This window comes from Anomaloglossus baeobatrachus, chromosome 1 (assembly GCF_048569485.1).
Source record: "Anomaloglossus baeobatrachus isolate aAnoBae1 chromosome 1, aAnoBae1.hap1, whole genome shotgun sequence".
NCBI classification, from domain to species: Eukaryota; Metazoa; Chordata; class Amphibia; order Anura; family Aromobatidae; genus Anomaloglossus; species Anomaloglossus baeobatrachus.
In genome coordinates, this window is record NC_134353.1 from 21,548,572 (window position 1) to 21,568,618 (window position 20,047).

The window sequence follows — 20,047 nt, forward strand, 5'->3', positions numbered from 1 at the left end:
TTTGGGAGAGGGGGGGAGTTAGAGTGGCCCTACCCACAATAAAAAAAGCAAAAAAAACCAAAAAGTTTTTACTTCAGCCTTGCTCTCGAAAAGGCCAACAGGTGCAATAGCTACCTGTCAACGGCCACTCTAAACTGAATGTGCCTGCCCTCATCAAATCGCAGCCGCTACGCAGTTTGAGGCCGGGCAAGTACCGGCATGGGAGACTGGCTGGGAATCCCTGGTTCCGTTGACATTTTTGACAATTCCTTTTTTTTGGGAGAGGGAGGGGTGTTAGAGTGGCCCTACCCACAATAAAAAGAGCAAAAAAAAAAAAAAGCTTTTATTTCGGCCTTGCTCTCGAAAAGGCCAACAGGTGCAATAGTTACCCGTCAACGGCCACTCTAATCTGAATGTGCCTGCCCTCGTCAGATCGCAGCCGCTACGCAATTTGAGGCCGGGCAAGTACCGGCATGGGAGACAGTCTGGGAATCCCTTGTTCCGTTGACATTTTTGACAATTTCTTTTTTTTGGGAGAGGGGCGGGAGTTAGAGTGGCCCTACTCACAATAAAAAAGCAAAAAAAAACAAAAAGCTTTTACTTCAGCCTTGCTCTCGAAAAGGCCAACAGGTGCAATAGCTACCCGTCAACGGCCACTCTAAACTGAATGTGCCTGCCCTCGTCAGATCGCAGCCGCTACGCAGTTTGAGGCTGGGCAAGTACCGGCATGGGAGACTGGCTGGGAATCCCTGGTTCTGTTGACATTTTTGACAATTTCTTTTTTTTGGGAGAGGGGGGGAGTTAGAGTGGCCCTACCCACAATAAAAAAAGCAAAAAAAAATAAAAAGCTTTTACTTCAGCCTTGCTCTCGAAAAGGCCCGCAGGTGCAATAGCTACCTGTCAACGGCCACTCTAAACTGAATGTTCCTTCCCTCGTCAGATCGCAGCCGCTACACAGTTTGTGGCCGGGCAAGTACCGGCATGGCAGACTGGCTGGGAATCCCTATTTCCGTTGACAATTTCTTGTTTTTGGGAGAGGGGGGGAGTTAGAGTGGCCCTACCCACAATAAAAAAAGCAAAAAAAAACAAAAAGCTTTTACTTCAGCCTTGCTCTCGAAAAGGCCCGCAGGTGCAATAGCTACCTGTCAACGGCCACTCTAAGCTGAATGTGCCTGCCATCGTCAGATCGCAGCCGCTATGCAGTTTGAGGCCGGGCTAGTACCAGCATGGGAGACTGGCTGGGAATCCCTGGCTTCATTGACGTTTTTAACAATTTCTTTTTTTTGGGAGGGGGGGGAGTTAGAGCGGCCCCACCCACAATAAAAACAGAAAAAAAACAAAGGCTTTTACTTCAGCCTTGCTCTCGAAAAGGCCCGCAGGTGCAATAGCTACCCGTCAGCGGCCACTCTAAACTGAATGTGCCTGCCCTCATCAGATCGCAGCCGCTACGCAGTTTGAGGCCGGGCAAGTACCGGCATGGGAGATTGGCTTTGAATCCCTGGTTCCGTTTACATTTTTGACAATTTCTTTTTTTTGGGAGAGGGGGGGAGTTAGAGCGGCCCCACCCACAATTAAAAAACCAAAAAAACTAAAAAGCTTTTACTTTATCCTTGCTCTTGAAAAGGCCCGCAGGTGCCTAAGCTACCTGTTAATGGCCGCTCTAAACTGCATGTGCCTGCCCCCCTCAGATCTCCGCTGTTATGCAGTTTGAGGCTGTGTAAGTACTAGTATGGGAGACTAGCTGGGAATCCCTGTTTCCATTGGCTTTTTGGCTAGCATTTTAAGCTTGCGTTTTCTATTTTGTTTCTCCTACAAAAGACCTGTAGATAGATAAAGAGAGCACTCGTCAATAGCCATGCTGAACGCATTATGCCTGCCATCGATTAGTCGCAGACATTATGTGGTTTCAGGCCTACTAAGTGCCTGTGTGGGAGACTGGCTAGGAAACCCTTGTTCCATTGACTTTTTTAAAAATTCTTTTTTGGGTGGGGTAGATAGATGGCCCCCACCCACAATAAAAAAAGACAAAAAAACTCAAAAAGCTTTTACTTCATCCTTGCTCTCGAAAAGGCCCACAGGTGCAACAACTACCCGTCAACGGCCACTCTAAACTGAATATGCCTGCCCTCGTCAGATCGCAGCTGCTACGCAGTTTGAGGCCGGGCAAGTACCGGCATGGGAAATTGGCTGGGACTTCCTGGTTTTGTTGATATTTTGGCCAGCATTTTAAGCTTGCATTTTCGATGTTGTTTCTCCTACAAAAGACCTGTAGATATAGAGAGCACTCGGCAATGGCCATGCTGAACGTGTTATGCCTGCCATCGGTTGGTTGCAGACGCTATGTAGTTTCGGCCTGGTGAGTACCAGTGTGGGAGACTGGCTGGGAATCCCTGGTTCCATTGACATTTTTGAAAATCTCTTTTTTTTGGGAGAGGGGGGAGTTAGAGGGGCCCCACCCACAATAAAAAAGCAAAAAAAATAGCAAAAAAAAACCCAAAAAGCTTTTACTTTATCCTTGCTCTTGAAAAGTCCCGCAGGTGCCAAAACTACCCGTTAATGGCAACTCTAAACTGCATGTGCCTGCCCTCCTCAGATCTCAGCCGCTATGCAGTTTGAGGCTGGGCAAGTGCTATCATGGGAAACTGGCTGGGAATCCCTGTTTCCGTTGGATTTTTGGCCAGCATTTTAAGCTTGTGTTTTCGATTTTGTTTCTCTTACAAAAGACCTGTAGATAGATAAAGAGAGCACGTGTCAATTGCCATGCTAAACGTGTTATCGCCTGCCATCGGTTGGTCGCAGACGCTACGTAGTTTTTAGGCCTAGTAAGTACCAGTGTGGGAGACTGGCTAGGAATCCCTGGTTCCATTGACATTTTTGACAAATTCTTTTTTTTGGGATGGAGGGAGTTAAAGTGGCCCCACCCACAATAAGAAAAGCAAAAAAATCCCAAAAAGCTTTTACTTTATCCTTGCTCTTGAAAAGGCCCACAGGTGCCAAAGCTACGCGTTAATGGCCACTCTAAACTGCATGTGCCTGCCCTCCTCAGATCTCATCCGCTACACAGTTTGAGGTTGGGCAAGTACTAGCATGGGAGACTGGCTGGGAATCCCTGTTTCCATTGGCTTTTTGGCCAGCATTTTAAGCTTGCGTTTTCGATTTTGTTTCTCCTACAAAAGACATGTAGATAGATAAAGAGAGCACTTTTCAATTGCCATGCTGAACGTGTTATCGCCTGCCATCGGTTGTTCGCAGACGCTACGTAGTTTCAGGTCTAGTAAGTACTAGTGATGAGCGAGTACTAAAAAGCTCGGGTGCTCGAGGTTCGGGCCGAGCATCCCAAGATACTCGTGTACTCGGCCCGAGCACCGAGCCAAATGTTATCCTATGGGAGACCCGAGTATTTTTGTGAAATGACCCCCGGCAGCATGTAGAAACCCTAAAAATGGCACAAAAGTCTCAGAAGAGTGCTCAAATGACATGGCAACAGCATGGGGAAGACCCCTTGAAGCATTTATCACTCAAAAGTCACAGCTGTGAACAATTTTGTCCGCGTTTTACGCCATTTTTACGGACTCACCAGAAAACCTTCCAAAATGACACCAAAATGAATTTTCATGGCGGAAATGTTAAGGGCACATACCCAATAGTGAGATAGAGCTGGTGTATGTTACTTTTTGAGATTAACACATGAAAGATTTTACGTAAAAAATTGTGTGGCACTCCGATGTCCAAAACGCACGTTTTGTGCTTTTTACTAGCGATGTCGGTCATTTTTTTTTTCATTCTATCTCCCGTCGGTCGGTCTCGCTCTGTCGGTCTCTCTCTGTCTTGTCTGTCCCCCTCTCACAGTCTGTCGGTCATTCTCCCCCCTCTCTCTTACTTACCATTCCCTGATCACTGCCGCGGCACTGCACAGCTGTGTTCACTAAACTCCGGTGGCTTTTCCTCTTTTGAAAAAGCCGGAGATTAAACAATCTCGTATTCCCTGCTTTCCTGCTTTTTGGCGCCTATGATTGGTTGCAGTGAGACACGCTGCCACGCTGAGTGACAGGTGTCTCACTGCACCCAAACACAGCAGCCGGTGTGTGTGTGTGTATACTGTGCAGTGAAATAAATAATTAAATAATTAAAAAAAACGGCGTGCGGTCCCCCCAATTTTAATACCAGCCAGATAAAGCCATACGGCTGAAGGTTGGTATTCTCAGGATGGGGAGCTCCACGTTATGGGGAGCCCCCCAGCCTAACAATATCAGTCAGCAGCCGCCCAGAATTGCCGCATACATTAGATGCGACAGTTCTGGGACTGTACCCAGCTCTTCCCGATTTACCCTAGTGCGTTGGCAAATCGGGGTAATAAGGAGTTAATGGCAGCCCATAGCTGCCACTAAATCCTAGATTAATCATGTCAGGCGTCTCCCCGAGATTCCTTCCATGATTAATCTGTAAATTACAGTTAAAAAACACACACACCCGAAAAATCCTTTATTAGAAATAAAAAACACTAACAAAGTCCCTCATCACCAATTTATTAACCCCGACAAACCCTCCATGTCCGGCGTAATCCACGGACCTCCAGCGTCGCGTCAAGCTGTGCTGCATGAAGGTGACAGGAGCTGCAGAATACACCGCCGCTCCGGTCAGCTTCACACAGAAACTGAGGTGAGTATAGCGATCAGCTGAGCTGTCACTGAGGTTACCTGGATCCAGCGGTGGATGCAGCGGTGGCCACGGGTAACCTCAGTGACAGCTCAGCTGATCGCGCTATTCACCGCCGCTCCAGTCAGCTACATGCAGCAATTGAGGTGAGTAGCGCGATCAGCTGCTGTCACTGAGGTTAATCGCGGCACCGCTGGATCCAGCGGTGGCCGTGAGTTACCTGACTGACAGCAGCTGATCGCGCTACTCACCTCAGTTGCTGTGTGAAGCTGACCGGAGCGGCGGTGTATTCTGCAGCTCCTGTCACCTGAATGTAGCAGAGCTGGATGCGACGCTGGAGGACTGTGGACTACGCCGGACATGGAGGGTTTGTCGGGGTTAATAAATTGGTGATGAGGGACTTTGTTACTGTTTTTTATTTCTAATAAAGGATATTTCGGGTGTGTGTGTTTTTTAACTGTAATTTACAGATTAATCATGGAAGGAATCTCGGGGAGACGCCTGACATGATTAATCTAGGATTTAGTGGCAGCTATGGGCTGCCATTAACTCCTTATTACCCCGATTTGCCAACACACTAGGGTAAATCGGGAAGAGCCGGGTACAGTCCCAGAACTGTCGCATCTAATGTATGTGGCAATTCTGGGCGGCTGCTGACTGATATTGTTAGGGTTGGGGGCTCCCCAAAACATGGGGCTCCCCATCCTGAGAATACCAGCCTTCAGCTGTATGGCTTTAGCTGGCTGGTATTAAAATTGGGGGGACCGCACGCCGGTTTTTTTAATTATTTATTTATTTATTTTACTGCACAGTATAGACACGCCCACCGGCTGCTGTGATTGGGTGCAGTGAGACACCTGTCACTCAGCGTGGGGGCGTGTCTCACTGCAACCAATCATAGGGGCCTATGGGTGTGGAAAGCATGGAATATGAGATGGCTGTGTGCAGAGCACAGCGCGCCCGCCGGTATAAAGGCTCGGTCACGCTGTGCAGGCCGGCCAATCACTGCAATTCCACAACTAACAGGGCTGTGGCATTGCAGTGGTCTGCCAGCCAATCCCTGCATGAGGGCTGGCTCTCAAAAGAGCGCCAACATGCAGGGATGAAGACCACGAGTACAGCACGAGTATCGCGAAATTACTCGGTACCCGCCGAGTAGCCCGAGTACAGTGATACTCGTGCGAGTACCGAGTAGTAACAAGCATACTCGCTCATCACTAGTAAGTACCAGTGTGGGAGACTGGCTAGGAATCCCTTGTTCCATTGACATTTTTGACTAATTCTTTTTTTTGGGAGGGGGGGAGTTAGGGTGGCCCAACCCACAATAAAAAAAGCAAAAAAACCCCAAAAAGCTGTTCCTTTTTCCTTCTCTTGAAAAGGCCCGCAGGTGCAACATCTACTTGTCAACGGCTACTCTAAACTGAATGTGCCTTCCCTTGTCAGAGCGCAGCCGCTATGCAGTTTGAGGCCGGGCAAGTACTGGCATGGGAGACTGGCTGGGAATCCCTGGTTCTGTTGACATTTTGGCCAGCATTTTAAGCTTGCATTTTCGATTTTTTTTCTCCTGCAATAGACCTGTAGATGAAGAGAGCACTCATCAATGGCCATGCTGAACGTGTTATGCCTTCCATCGGTTGGTCGCAGACGCTACGTAGTTTCAGGCCTAGGAAGTACCAGTGTGGGAGACTGGCTAGGAATCCCTGGTTCCATTGACATTTTTGACAAATTCTTTTTTTTGGGAGAGGGGGGAGTTAGAGTGGCCTCACCCAGAATTAAAAATGCAAAAAAAAACCAAACAGCTTTCACTGCATTCTCATTCTCAAAAAGGCCCGCAGGTGCAACAGCTACCCGTCAATGGCCACTCTAAACTGAATGTGCCTTCCCTCATCAGATCGCAGCCGCTACGCAGTTTGAGGCTGGGCAAGTACTGGCATTAGAGACTGGCTGGGAATCCCTGGTCCCGTTGGCATTTTGGCCAGCATTTTAATCTTGCGTTTTCTATTTTGTTTCTCCTACAAAAGACCTGTAGATAGATAAAGAGAGCACTTGTCAATTGCCATGCTGAACGTGTTATCGCCTGCCATCGGTTGGTCGCAGACGCTACGTAGTTTGAGGCCTAGTAAGTACCAGTGTGGGAGACTGGCTATGAATCTCTGGTTCTATTGACATTTTTGACAAAGTCTTTTTTTGGGAGGGGGGTGTTAGAGTGGCCCCACCCACAATAAAAAAAGCAAAAAAAAACCAAAAAGCTTTTCCTTTTTCCTTGGTCTTGAAAAGGCCCGCAGGTGCCAAAGCTACCCATCAACGGACACTCTAAACTGAATGTGCCTTCCCTCATCAGATCGCATCCGCTACGCAGGTAACAGGATTAAATGAACCCCCAATATTTGTTGGGAAATTTATTCTGAGCACGCAGATACCTCATATGTGGCGAAAAACCACTGTTTGGGCGCACGGCAGGACTCGGAAGGGAAGGAGCGTCATTTGACTTTTTGAACAGAAAATTAGCTGGAATCGTTAGCTGCACCATGTTGCATTTGGAATGCCCCTGAGGTGCCGAAACAGTGGAGCCCCCCACAAGTGACCCCATTTTGGAAACTAGACCCCTCATGGAATGTATCTAGATGTTTATTGAGCACTTTGAACCTCTGTGGGCTTCACAAAAGTTAAAAAAAAAATTAACCACAAAATTGTTACTTCAACCAGGTAACTTTTTTTTTCACAAGTGTATCAGGAAAAATTGCACCATAAAATGTATGGTGCAATTTCTCCTGAGTACACAGATACCTCATATGTGGTGGAAATCAAATGTTTGCAGGGCTCGTATTGCAAGAAGCGTCATTTGACGTTTCAAACGCAAAATTGTCTGGGATAATTAGCGAATTCCATGTTGTGTTTGGAGACCCCCTGAGGTGCCGAAACAGTGGAGCTCCCCCACGTGACCCCATTTTGGAAACTAGACCCCCCATGGCATAGAAAAAAAAACGGGCGCACGCATGAATGTTCTGCAAAAAAGGGGGGGGGACTAGGTGGGATGGAAAAAAGAAGTCCTGTCCAAAGTCGAGTATTACTGCAGGACGATTGCTGATCAGGTACCTAATTGTTCAAGTTTTTTTTTTTTTTTATTTGGGGTGCACAAAAAAAGCAAAAACTAGAGCAACAATTACGTACCTAATCAGCCAATCACGTAGCTGATCAGTACTTGGCGGCAAGCAGATGGGGGAGGAGGGGGGGGAGAGGGAGTGGTAGATGTGATTGGGGATAGTTAGAAAAGAGCCACGAACAATACTTACAGGATGGATTAGAACTGCAGCATATGGGGGGGGGAGGCGGCAGATCGGGGGGCAGCGGCATATAAAGGGAGTATCTGCGATTGTGAGATGGAGGCGGCTGGGATAGGGTGGGGGCGGATGGGAGAGGGCGAAGTGGATGCAGGAGCGGCAGAGGATGGGGTGAAGGTGGATGGGAGGGAAGGGTAGTGGGAGGTGAGATTGGGGATAGTTACCTTACAGGATGGATCTAGGCAGCAGGATCACAAGAGATGAAGGAGGCAGCAGATCGGGGAGGGTGAGAGGTGGGAGAGGGAACGCAGCGCAGATCACGGGGAAGACAGGTGAGCAGAGCACAGATCATGGGGGTGAGAGGTGAGGGAGCACAGATCACGGGGGTGAGAGGTGAGGGAGCACACATCACGGGGGTGAGGGGTGAGGGAGCACAGATCACGGGGGTGACAGGGGAGGGAGCACAGATCACGGGGGTGACAGGGGAGGGAGCACAGATCACGGGGGTGACAGGGGAGGGAGCACAGATCACGGGGTGACAGGGGAGGGAGCACAGATCACGGGGGTGACAGGTAAGGGAGTACACATCACGGGGTGACAGGGGAGGGAGCACACATCACGGGGGTGACAGGGGAGGGAGCACACATCACGGGGGTGACAGGGGAGGGGGCAGGTAGCCGATCACGGGGGTGAGAGGTGAGGGGGAGTGGGCAGCACATCACGGAGGAGAGGGGGCGCGCAGCGCATAACGGAGGAGAGGGGGCGCACAGCTGATCACGTGTGGGAGGGGCTGGGCAGCAGATCGGGGAGAGCGGTGACACTGTGGCAGACAAAGGAGGGCAGCGGCAGATCGGGAGGGGTGGGGGTGCGGGCAGCAGATCACGAGGAGTGGGGGTGCGGGCAGCAGATCGGGGAGACAGGTGGCAGATCGCAGAGAGCAGCGGCGGATCGGGAGGTGTGGGGGTGGGGTGCGGGCAGCAGATCGGGGAGACAGGTGGAAGTGAGGGTGCGGGCAGCAGATCACGAGGGGTGGGGGTGCAGGCAGCAGATCAGGGAGACAGGTGGCAGATCGCGGAGGGCAGCAGCGGATCGGGAGGCTTTTTGCCGGTTTCATACAGTGCAATGGCAGCGCGGCAACTTCCGAGTCCCATGCTCCGGTCACATAACTGCATGGGACCGCCTGTTACGGTTGCTGTGGCACTGGAGACTATGTTCGGATTTCTTGCTACTGCACATGTGCGAGCACTGGAGACTATGTTCGGATTTCTTGCTACTGCGCATGTGCAAGCGCTGGATACTAAGTCCTATCTTGGAGCCATTGCACATGTGCGGGTGACATCATTACTGACACGAGGTCACATGTCTCTGACACCTTCTAAGCTGATTGGCCGCTGGTCATGTGCTTGTGACACGTGGTCACATGTCTCTGACACCTTCTATGCCGATTGGTCGCTGGTCATGTGCTTGTGACGCTTTGCTCGGTGATAGGCCAGCGTGACGTTATTGCTGTCATTCTAGCAGCGGATTGGCTCTGGTGTTCTCCATCTTGGATGAGGCACAGAGTCTATATAAGACCCTGACGCACGCCGCCCGGCGCTCAGTCCTCTTGGTTCATGCATGAGAGTGGACGCTCTGTGCACGTCCCTCTAAGCATCTCTCTGTGTATGCTAGGTGAGCGTTACCAGCAGGGTAGCGTTCTTATACCTTACAGCTTCGGCTGCGGTCCGTATCCTTACATCTTAGTGGAGCGGACATAGGCAGGTACCTGAGGCACATGGTCCGGCTGGGCCTTGTGATTCTACTCGTAGGTGGTCATTGCCACTAGGGTAACGTTCCTTATACTGCGTCTGGCAGTTGTTCATATCCTCGCACACCAGGGGAGCGAACATAGGTAGGAGCATTGTGCGGCTTATGCTTCTGTCCGTCTCTTTTGCACCACTAGTGGAGCGGACCTAGGTAGGTACCATATCTAGTGGTTCGTGTCCTCGCACACTAGTGGAGCGAACACAGGTAGGAGCTTTGTGCGGCTTACGCTGCTATCCGTCTCCTGGCACCGCTAGAGGAACGGACCTAGGTAGGTGCCATTTCACACTCACTGCTTTTGTCTCTGTGACCATTAACAGAGACCATACCACACACCATCCAAGCAAAGGAGGAATTGCTTTATTTCCTAATTATACTCCTCTGTGAGTTTAACAGAGATATTGCACTCTGCACTTGTGCTATTACTATTTACAGTGGCACACTTATATACCCCTTATCCTCTGCCATAGTCTGCAGCAGAGTCTTTACACGGTGGACCCTGACTGTCTGATATTCCTTTGGGTTTTATTATCAGACAGCCCCCCGTAACACCGCCCGGACAGAAGCTTGTCACCCTGCCATTGCACTGTATACACTAACTGTGCTGGCGTGCTGCAGTAATGACAAGTGAAGCTGATGGGGGGGCGGTCACCGGCAACAGGTCCACTGTGATTGGAGAGATCGGTCACAAGGCCGATTTTTCCAATCAGAGCTGCTGGAACTGAGGGAGGGTGATCCAGTGAGGTCAACCAGCTCCAGCCAATGGCCAGTGTTACAGCTGCACTGGTCAGGGCATGATTTCAATGTTTCAGTCATTTTAAATGGCTGGAACATTACAGTGGCTGTGATTGGTTGAGCGGCGTTCGTCAGCCAATCACAGCCTCCGTAAGACCGGGGAGGAGGCACCACCCCTCCTTAGGTCAGGTACAGGTCCCCTCCTCCCCGAATCTGTGGTTTAAGTTAACCGATCGCAGTCATGGGGGGCTCCGGTGCTGCGATTTCGCCATGACGGAAAGATCCGTCCTTGGTCGTTAAGGCCCAGGGCACCATGACGGAAAGATCCATCCATGGTCGTGAAGGGGTTAAGCTTGCATTTTCGATTTTGTTTCTCCTGCAAAAGACCTGTAGATGAAGAGAGCACTCATCAATGGCCATGCTGAACGTGTCGCAGACGCTACGTAGTTTCAGGTCAAGTAAGTACTAGTGTGGGAGACTGTCTGGGAATTCCTGGTTAAATTGACATTTTTGACAAAATCTTTTTTTTGGGAGGCGGAGGAGTTAGAGTGGCCCCACCCACAATAAAAAAAGCAAAAAAACCCAAAAAGCTTTCACTTCATTCTTGTTCTCGAAAAGGCCCGCAGGTGCAACAGCTACCTGTCAACGGCCACTCTAAACTGAATGTGCCTGTTCTCGTCAGATCGCAGCCACTACACATTTTGAGGCCGGGCAAGTACCGGTATTGGAGACTGGCTGGGAAACCCTTATTCCGTCGCCATTTTCGCCAGCATTTTAAGCTTGCGTTTTCAATTTTGTTTCTCCTACAAAAGACCTGCAGATGAAGAGAGTTTCGTCGATGGCCATGCTTAACGTGTTATGCCTGCCATCGGTTGGTCACAGACGCTATGTAGTTTCCGGCCTAGTAAGTACCAGTGTGGGAGACTGGCTGGGAATTCTGGTCCCATTGATGTTTTTGACAAATTCTTTTCTTTTGGGGGGGGTGTTAGAGTGGCCCCAATAAAAAAAAGCAAAAAAACCCAAAAAGCTTTTACTTCGCCCTTGCTCTCGAAAAGGCCCACAGGTGCAACAGCTACACGTCAATGATTAAGGAGGGGATTAGATAATTTTGAACAACAGGTTAAAAGGGGAGGTGGATGTTTGCTTTTAGGGTCCACTGGTGGCCTATTTAAATAAGAAAAAGGTCAAGTAGAAAATCTAGAAGGATGAATACGTGGAAATATTTTCCCTCCTTCCTTTTAAAATGTTTTAATTTAGACAAGGTTAAAAATAACGAGATGAAGAAGGAGGAAAAGCATAGATGTATGCTAATTCTGCATATATTTTTGAATTGGTTGAAGGTTTTCACGATATTAGCCAGTGTTCTACAGGAAAAGGCTCCAGAGAATTGCTTTGTCTATTTTGCTACATGGATACTATTGGGGAGGCTCACCGCACATATGGTACTTAAGGTACAATGAACAGTTTGTCAGAGGAAAGCTGTAAGGCTTAGTATTCGATGGGCCCAAGAAGACATAGGTTAATGGCTGAAGGTCGTGGCACTATCCCGGAATCATCAGTCTTTTCAAGGTGGGGGCCAGAACACCCATCTTGCAGTAGAAAGGAGGATCAAAGCCAAGAGCTTGTTTGCAGTTTAACGATGGCAAGTGTAAGTTTTGGGGGTGAAGGTAATTTATGCACCAGTGTTCACAGTGTGGAAGGCATCACATGAAGTGTCTTGGTGTTTTTCAAAACAGAAAATTTACATTAGAATACAGGGGAGGAAGAAGTCATTCATTATGCCAAGGTGTCTACATGCCTCAAACCAAGAAAGTAGTCAAAATGCACAAGTGTGCAGGTAAAAAAATTTTTTTACTTTTAATGAACACACAATGGTACAATACAAAAGGCATGGATGTAGATAAATAAATTACAAAGACATAGAGGGTGATTAAAATCCCACATGTGGATGCATGCAAAGAATCATATCAATTAAGTAGCTTATAGCTCACTGGTATGGTCAGTGCTGAAAACATATGGCAACACAATGTAAGCACAGGAATTACCAGCTGAAGGAGTAAAGGAGCCGGCTCACATTATAGATAAACAGTGCAGCAAAAGACCAAGAACCAGTATGGAGCTTACCAGGGTAACAAGGAGAAGCGTGCAGGCACACACAGGGATCGTCCCGACACGTGTTTCGTGTGAGGACTGCTTCAGGGGACGGTGGACAACAGGACAATGTGTAAGTCTAATATACCTGCCGTACTGAAGCGGGATTGGTAACACCTGTCGCAGCTCGAGGGGGCGGAGAGGCGCCGCGTCGGCATGAGCGGCTACTCAAGCGTCATCTGGGTAGAGGGAAATCCCTTATTGACGTCAGGAACCCAGAGAACGCCAGAAAGAGAGCCGCGCACACCGCGCATGCGCAGTCCCGCAACCAGGAAGTGCGATCCCAAAACCCATCTTAAGTACTGGCAACAGTAAGGGCAGAAAGAAAGCAGATAAATCTCCTGGGAAGGAACGTCCTGTATAGCGATAACTCAAAGAAAGTATATCGAATATGCCATAACAGGTAAATATAGCTAAGCAGGTTTAGTAAAAGCGAAAGCAGACGAATTATATTTAGGCTGCTTATTGTAAACAGTGTACCGAACTTAAGCATACATAAACATATCATGGACGAGAAATACATGTGATGAATATACATAACGTCCCAACCAGGTACATAAGTAAACATATCTGCTCAGGTCATATTGTAGAACGAAGCATTAACTGCGATAATAATCCAGAGTAGTTTCAATAAGACACTCCATTTTCTGCAGCTCATATAGATATTCAATATTCTGATACTGTAACTCCAGAAGGGGTGGCATGAAAAACATCCGGCAGGCATATTAGAAAAACAGGCTGTGAAAAAGGTAAAAAACACAAAAAGTGGAGTTAAAATTTGTTAAAAAGACTCAACAGAACATAAACAGCACATGGGAATTGTAACCAACCAGCAACAAACATTAATACTGCCCGCAACGGAGGAGGCGTGGTGGTCTAAAGAAATGACACAAACGTTTGTCTTTCATTCAATCCGTCAGGTACCACGGACCCAAGCAGAAAGATCCACCGGCACTCTGCCCTTGCCAACATCTTGTGTATATCCCCGCCCCTCAATCCAAGGTGCACCTGGTCGATTCCCCTCACTTTAAAACTTGAGGGGTCCGACCGGTGGTGAACCCTAAAGTGGCGGGGAATAGACTTAAGAGTGTCAACATCCTCAAGTTTGACTTGTTTTGCGGCAATTATATCCCTCACATGTTCCCTAGTGCGGACTTTGAGTTCACGGCTAGTTAGCCCGACATATATTAAATTGCAGCCGCACGTGGCATAATAAATTACGCCAGTGCTGTTGCAAGAGATGTAATGACGAATATCAAATGTCCTAGCACCACTAGAGGATGTGAAGGATGTTGCCCGAATGATATTGCCGTGGCGGCACGCGATGCAAGATCCACAGGGGAACGAACCAACCAAGGGTCGCCCTGCGAAGGGTAGTTTATTAGGTCTTAAATAGTGACTGTGGACCAGCATATCGCGTAAACTCCGGCCACGACGAGCCGTCATGAGAGGACGATCAGGCAGAGTGTTCTTCAACATAGGCTCAGTTTGTAAAATAGGCCAGTGTTTAGAAAGGATACCTCTGATGTGTTCCCACTGACGGTTGAATGACGACACAAAACGGATCTTAGGTTCAGTGCAGCGTGTCGTATTGGGATTAAATCTCAAAAGAAGCTGGTTTCGAGGAACAGACCTTGCGCGTTTATATGCCTTCTTTATAGATCTTGTACTGTAGCCTCTCGCCCTAAACCTATCACGCATCTCATTGGCCCGGTCCTCAAATACCCCTGTCTCAGAGCAAATCCGTTTAAGACGGATAAATTGGCCTGTGGGGATGGCATTGATGGTAAATTTCGGATGGCCGGAAGATGCGTGAAGAAGGGCGTTAACAGAGGAAGGCTTACGGTAAATATCAGTAGACACAAGGCGCTGGTCAGTAAGAGATATATTAATATCCAAAAAGTCCACCTGATTGGGGTCAGCATGGAAAGTAAGATAGATGTTAAAGGAGTTGGAGTTCAAGTGACGCACAAAGCCCTCAAGCTCCGAGGTGGTTCCCCCCCAGATGACAAATATGTCATCAATAAAGCGGAGCCAGCACTGCGCATGGGAGCTAGCCGGCACGCCACCGCCGAAAACCTCTCTCTCCCAGTACCCCAGGAAGAGGTTTGCGTACGATGGCGCGCAAGCCGCCCCCATCGCAGTGCCGCGCCGCTGGAGGTAGAACCGTTCCCCGAAGGTGAAGACGTTGTGCGTCAGTATGAACTCCAATAACTCCAAAATCAGCTGTTGGAGAGGGGGTGCCCAGTTGCTCATACTTAGAAAATATTCCACCGCCTGTAAACCATGTTCATGACAGATGTTAGTGTAAAGTGTCTCAACATCCAAGGTCACCAGCAGTACACCCACGTCCGCCGTCAGGCCATCAAGCCTCCTCAGGACGTCCGAAGTGTCTCTGACATGGGAGGGCAGCGTCTCAACCAAGGGTTGGAGATAAAAATCTATAAACTTGCACACTGCATCGCATAGCCCTCCCATGCCAGAGACAATCGGACGCCCAGGGGGAACCCGCGGGTTCTTATGTATTTTCGGCAATAGGTAGAACGTGGGCGTTACCGGCAACCTTGGAAGGAGACCATCATAGATCTTTTTTGTTATGGTCCCGGCGGTGAGAGCATTTTCGAGTATGAGAGTCAACTGAGTGAGATAGGCATTGGTCGGATTCGAGGGAAGCAGCTGGTAAAAGTCGGCATTCTTCAGTTGCCTATATACCTCGCGCTCATACATGGTGGTCGGCCAGATCACCACGTTACCCCCCTTATCCGCTGGTTTGATCACAACCCCCTCTAGCTTCTTCAACTCCTCAAGGGCCCGTTGGTGTTTAACTGAAAGGTTATTGGGTAGGTTACTCCTTGAGAGAGATCTCAGGTCTCCCATGACCAAGTCATGAAAGATCTGGACCTGGGGGCACAGTGAAAGCGGGGGGAACGTGGTGGAGCGCGGGTATAGATGTGTAGGGAAGATGCCAGACAACTCACCAGATGCCTGACCCTCGAGTTCTTCAAGTGTGCGTGTTGCCTCCTCCTCGGCCTCAGTGATGGACAGACCCGGACCAGATGTCTTAGAATGCAGCTTATGGAGGATCACCCTTCTGAGGAACAGGTTCAAGTCCTTTGCAACTGTAAATAAATCAAAATTGCAATCAGGCACAAAAGTTAGCCCCAGTTTTAGCACTTCAACCTGGTCATCAGGAAGTACAAGTTGAGACAGGTTAATCACCTCCAATTCATTAGAGCTGCTCTTTTTGGCAATTGCACCCGGAGTTGGTCTCGGGGGGCCAGGAGGTACCTTGTTCGGTCGATTTTTCCCCATAAACCCTCTGGTCATGGGTCGAGGAAGAGCTTGCGAAGTCACATTCTCGTCCTCCACTGAAGAAACCGAGGAGGCGGATACAGAGGCTGCCAGACCAACAAAATGCCTTCTACGCCGTGTGTTTGCCCTCCAACGATATACCTGCTGATTCTTATAATCAGTGACATCCCGTTGGTATTTTTTGGTTTTAGTCGAGACCAGTTCCTTTTCCCATTTAGTGAATTCTTTATCCATTGTTTCATTGAAACTGGATAATTCAATGGGTGTTAATTCCTTAGGCAGCCGATCTAATAGGGTAGCAATCTCTCCATCAAGGTCACGGAGAGAAGCCTCATTGTTTTTAATCAATAGAAGCATAAAAGACTTAGAGCAAGCCGAGGCTGCATCCTCCCAGTCTCGCTTAAAGTCCATGTCCGTGACATTAAAAGAGGGGAAAACTTGCACCCTCAGGCCCCTAGGTATTAGATCTCGGTCGACATAGCGCTGCATGAACGCTTTATTCCACCACAATCTCATCCTGCGGTTGTATAAAAGCTTAAGTTGGTTACAAAGTTCCCTGTGCGATCTGGAATCAGTCGTGTTGTCCAGTTCACCCTCGGTGTCAAAGACCTTGTTCAATTGGGTCTGCCACGTAGTTTCGCGGACCCTATAATCCATACTGTTCAATAATACTGTGAAAAAACACAGAAAAATACATATGAAAACCGTAGAACAGTGTAGCTGGATTTTAACAGCAGTAATAGGCAAAGACTTCTGAAGGCACAATTGAATACAGGGGAGGAAGAAGTCATTCATTATGCCAAGGTGTCTACATGCCTCAAACCAAGAAAGTAGTCAAAATGCACAAGTGTGCAGGTAAAAAAATTTTTTTACTTTTAATGAACACACAATGGTACAATACAAAAGGCATGGATGTAGATAAATAAATTACAAAGACATAGAGGGTGATTAAAATCCCACATGTGGATGCATGCAAAGAATCATATCAATTAAGTAGCTTATAGCTCACTGGTATGGTCAGTGCTGAAAACATATGGCAACACAATGTAAGCACAGGAATTACCAGCTGAAGGAGTAAAGGAGCCGGCTCACATTATAGATAAACAGTGCAGCAAAAGACCAAGAACCAGTATGGAGCTTACCAGGGTAACAAGGAGAAGCGTGCAGGCACACACAGGGATCGTCCCGACACGTGTTTCGTGTGAGGACTGCTTCAGGGGACGGTGGACAACAGGACAATGTGTAAGTCTAATATACCTGCCGTACTGAAGCGGGATTGGTAACACCTGTCGCAGCTCGAGGGGGCGGAGAGGCGCCGCGTCGGCATGAGCGGCTACTCAAGCGTCATCTGGGTAGAGGGAAATCCCTTATTGACGTCAGGAACCCAGAGAACGCCAGAAAGAGAGCCGCGCACACCGCGCATGCGCAGTCCCGCAACCAGGAAGTGCGATCCCAAAACCCATCTTAAGTACTGGCAACAGTAAGGGCAGAAAGAAAGCAGATAAATCTCCTGGGAAGGAACGTCCTGTATAGCGATAACTCAAAGAAAGTATATCGAATATGCCATAACAGGTAAATATAGCTAAGCAGGTTTAGTAAAAGCGAAAGCAGACGAATTATATTTAGGCTGCTTATTGTAAACAGTGTACCGAACTTAAGCATACATAAACATATCATGGACGAGAAATACATGTGATGAATATACATAACGTCCCAACCAGGTACATAAGTAAACATATCTGCTCAGGTCATATTGTAGAACGAAGCATTAACTGCGATAATAATCCAGAGTAGTTTCAATAAGACACTCCATTTTCTGCAGCTCATATAGATATTCAATATTCTGATACTGTAACTCCAGAAGGGGTGGCATGAAAAACATCCGGCAGGCATATTAGAAAAACAGGCTGTGAAAAAGGTAAAAAACACAAAAAGTGGAGTTAAAATTTGTTAAAAAGACTCAACAGAACATAAACAGCACATGGGAATTGTAACCAACCAGCAACAAACATTAATACTGCCCGCAACGGAGGAGACGTGGTGGTCTAAAGAAATGACACAAACGTTTGTCTTTCATTCAATCCGTCAGGTACCACGGACCCAAGCAGAAAGATCCACTGGCACTCTGCCCTTGCCAACATCTTGTGTATATCCCCGCCCCTCAATCCAAGGTGCACCTGGTCGATTCCCCTCACTTTAAAACTTGAGGGGTCCGACCGGTGGTGAACCCTAAAGTGGCGGGGAATAGACTTAAGAGTGTCAACATCCTCAAGTTTGACTTGTTTTGCGGCAATTATATCCCTCACATGTTCCCTAGTGCGGACTTTGAGTTCACGGCTAGTTAGCCCGACATATATTAAATTGCAGCCGCACGTGGCATAATAAATTACGCCAGTGCTGTTGCAAGAGATGTAATGACGAATATCAAATGTCCTAGCACCACTAGAGGATGTGAAGGATGTTGCCCGAATGATATTGCCGTGGCGGCACGCGATGCAAGATCCACAGGGGAACGAACCAACCAAGGGTCGCCCTGCGAAGGGTAGTTTATTAGGTCTTAAATAGTGACTGTGGACCAGCATATCGCGTAAACTCCGGCCACGACGAGCCGTCATGAGAGGACGATCAGGCAGAGTGTTCTTCAACATAGGCTCAGTTTGTAAAATAGGCCAGTGTTTAGAAAGGATACCTCTGATGTGTTCCCACTGACGGTTGAATGACGACACAAAACGGATCTTAGGTTCAAACCTAAGATCCGTTTTGTGTCGTCATTCAACCGTCAGTGGGAACACATCAGAGGTATCCTTTCTAAACACTGGCCTATTTTACAAACTGAGCCTATGTTGAAGAACACTCTGCCTGATCGTCCTCTCATGACGGCTCGTCGTGGCCGGAGTTTACGCGATATGCTGGTCCACAGTCACTATTTAAGACCTAATAAACTACCCTTCGCAGGGCGACCCTTGGTTGGTTCGTTCCCCTGTGGATCTTGCATCGCGTGCCGCCACGGCAATATCATTCGGGCAACATCCTTCACATCCTCTAGTGGTGCTAGGACATTTGATATTCGTCATTACATCTCTTGCAACAGCACTGGCGTAATTTATTATGCCACGTGCGGCTGCAATTTAATATATGTCGGGCTAACTAGCCGTGAACTCAAAGTCCGCACTAGGGAACATGTGAGGGATATAATTGCCGCAAAACAAGTCAAACTTGAGGATGTTGACACTCTTAAGTCTATTCCCCGCCACTTTAGGGTTCACCACCGGTCGGACCCCTCAAGTTTTAAAGTGAGGGGAATCGACCAGGTGCACCTTGGATTGAGGGGCGGGGATATACACAAGATGTTGGCAAGGGCAGAGTGCCGGTGGATCTTTCTGCTTGGGTCCGTGGTACCTGACGGATTGAATGAAAGACAAACGTTTGTGTCATTTCTTTAGACCACCACGTCTCCTCCGTTGCGGGCAGTATTAATGTTTGTTGCTGGTTGGTTACAATTCCCATGTGCTGTTTATGTTCTGTTGAGTCTTTTTAACAAATTTTAACTCCACTTTTTGTGTTTTTTACCTTTTTCACAGCCTGTTTTTCTAATATGCCTGCCGGATGTTTTTCATGCCACCCCTTCTGGAGTTACAGTATCAGAATATTGAATATCTATATGAGCTGCAGAAAATGGAGTGTCTTATTGAAACTACTCTGGATTATTATCGCAGTTAATGCTTCGTTCTACAATATGACCTGAGCAGATATGTTTACTTATGTACCTGGTTGGGACGTTATGTATATTCATCACATGTATTTCTCGTCCATGATATGTTTATGTATGCTTAAGTTCGGTACACTGTTTACAATAAGCAGCCTAAATATAATTCGTCTGCTTTCGCTTTTACTAAACCTGCTTAGCTATATTTACCTGTTATGGCATATTCGATATACTTTCTTTGAGTTATCGCTATACAGGACGTTCCTTCCCAGGAGATTTATCTGCTTTCTTTCTGCCCTTACTGTTGCCAGTACTTAAGATGGGTTTTGGGATCGCACTTCCTGGTTGCGGGACTGCGCATGCGCGGTGTGCGCGGCTCTCTTTCTGGCGTTCTCTGGGTTCCTGACGTCAATAAGGGATTTCC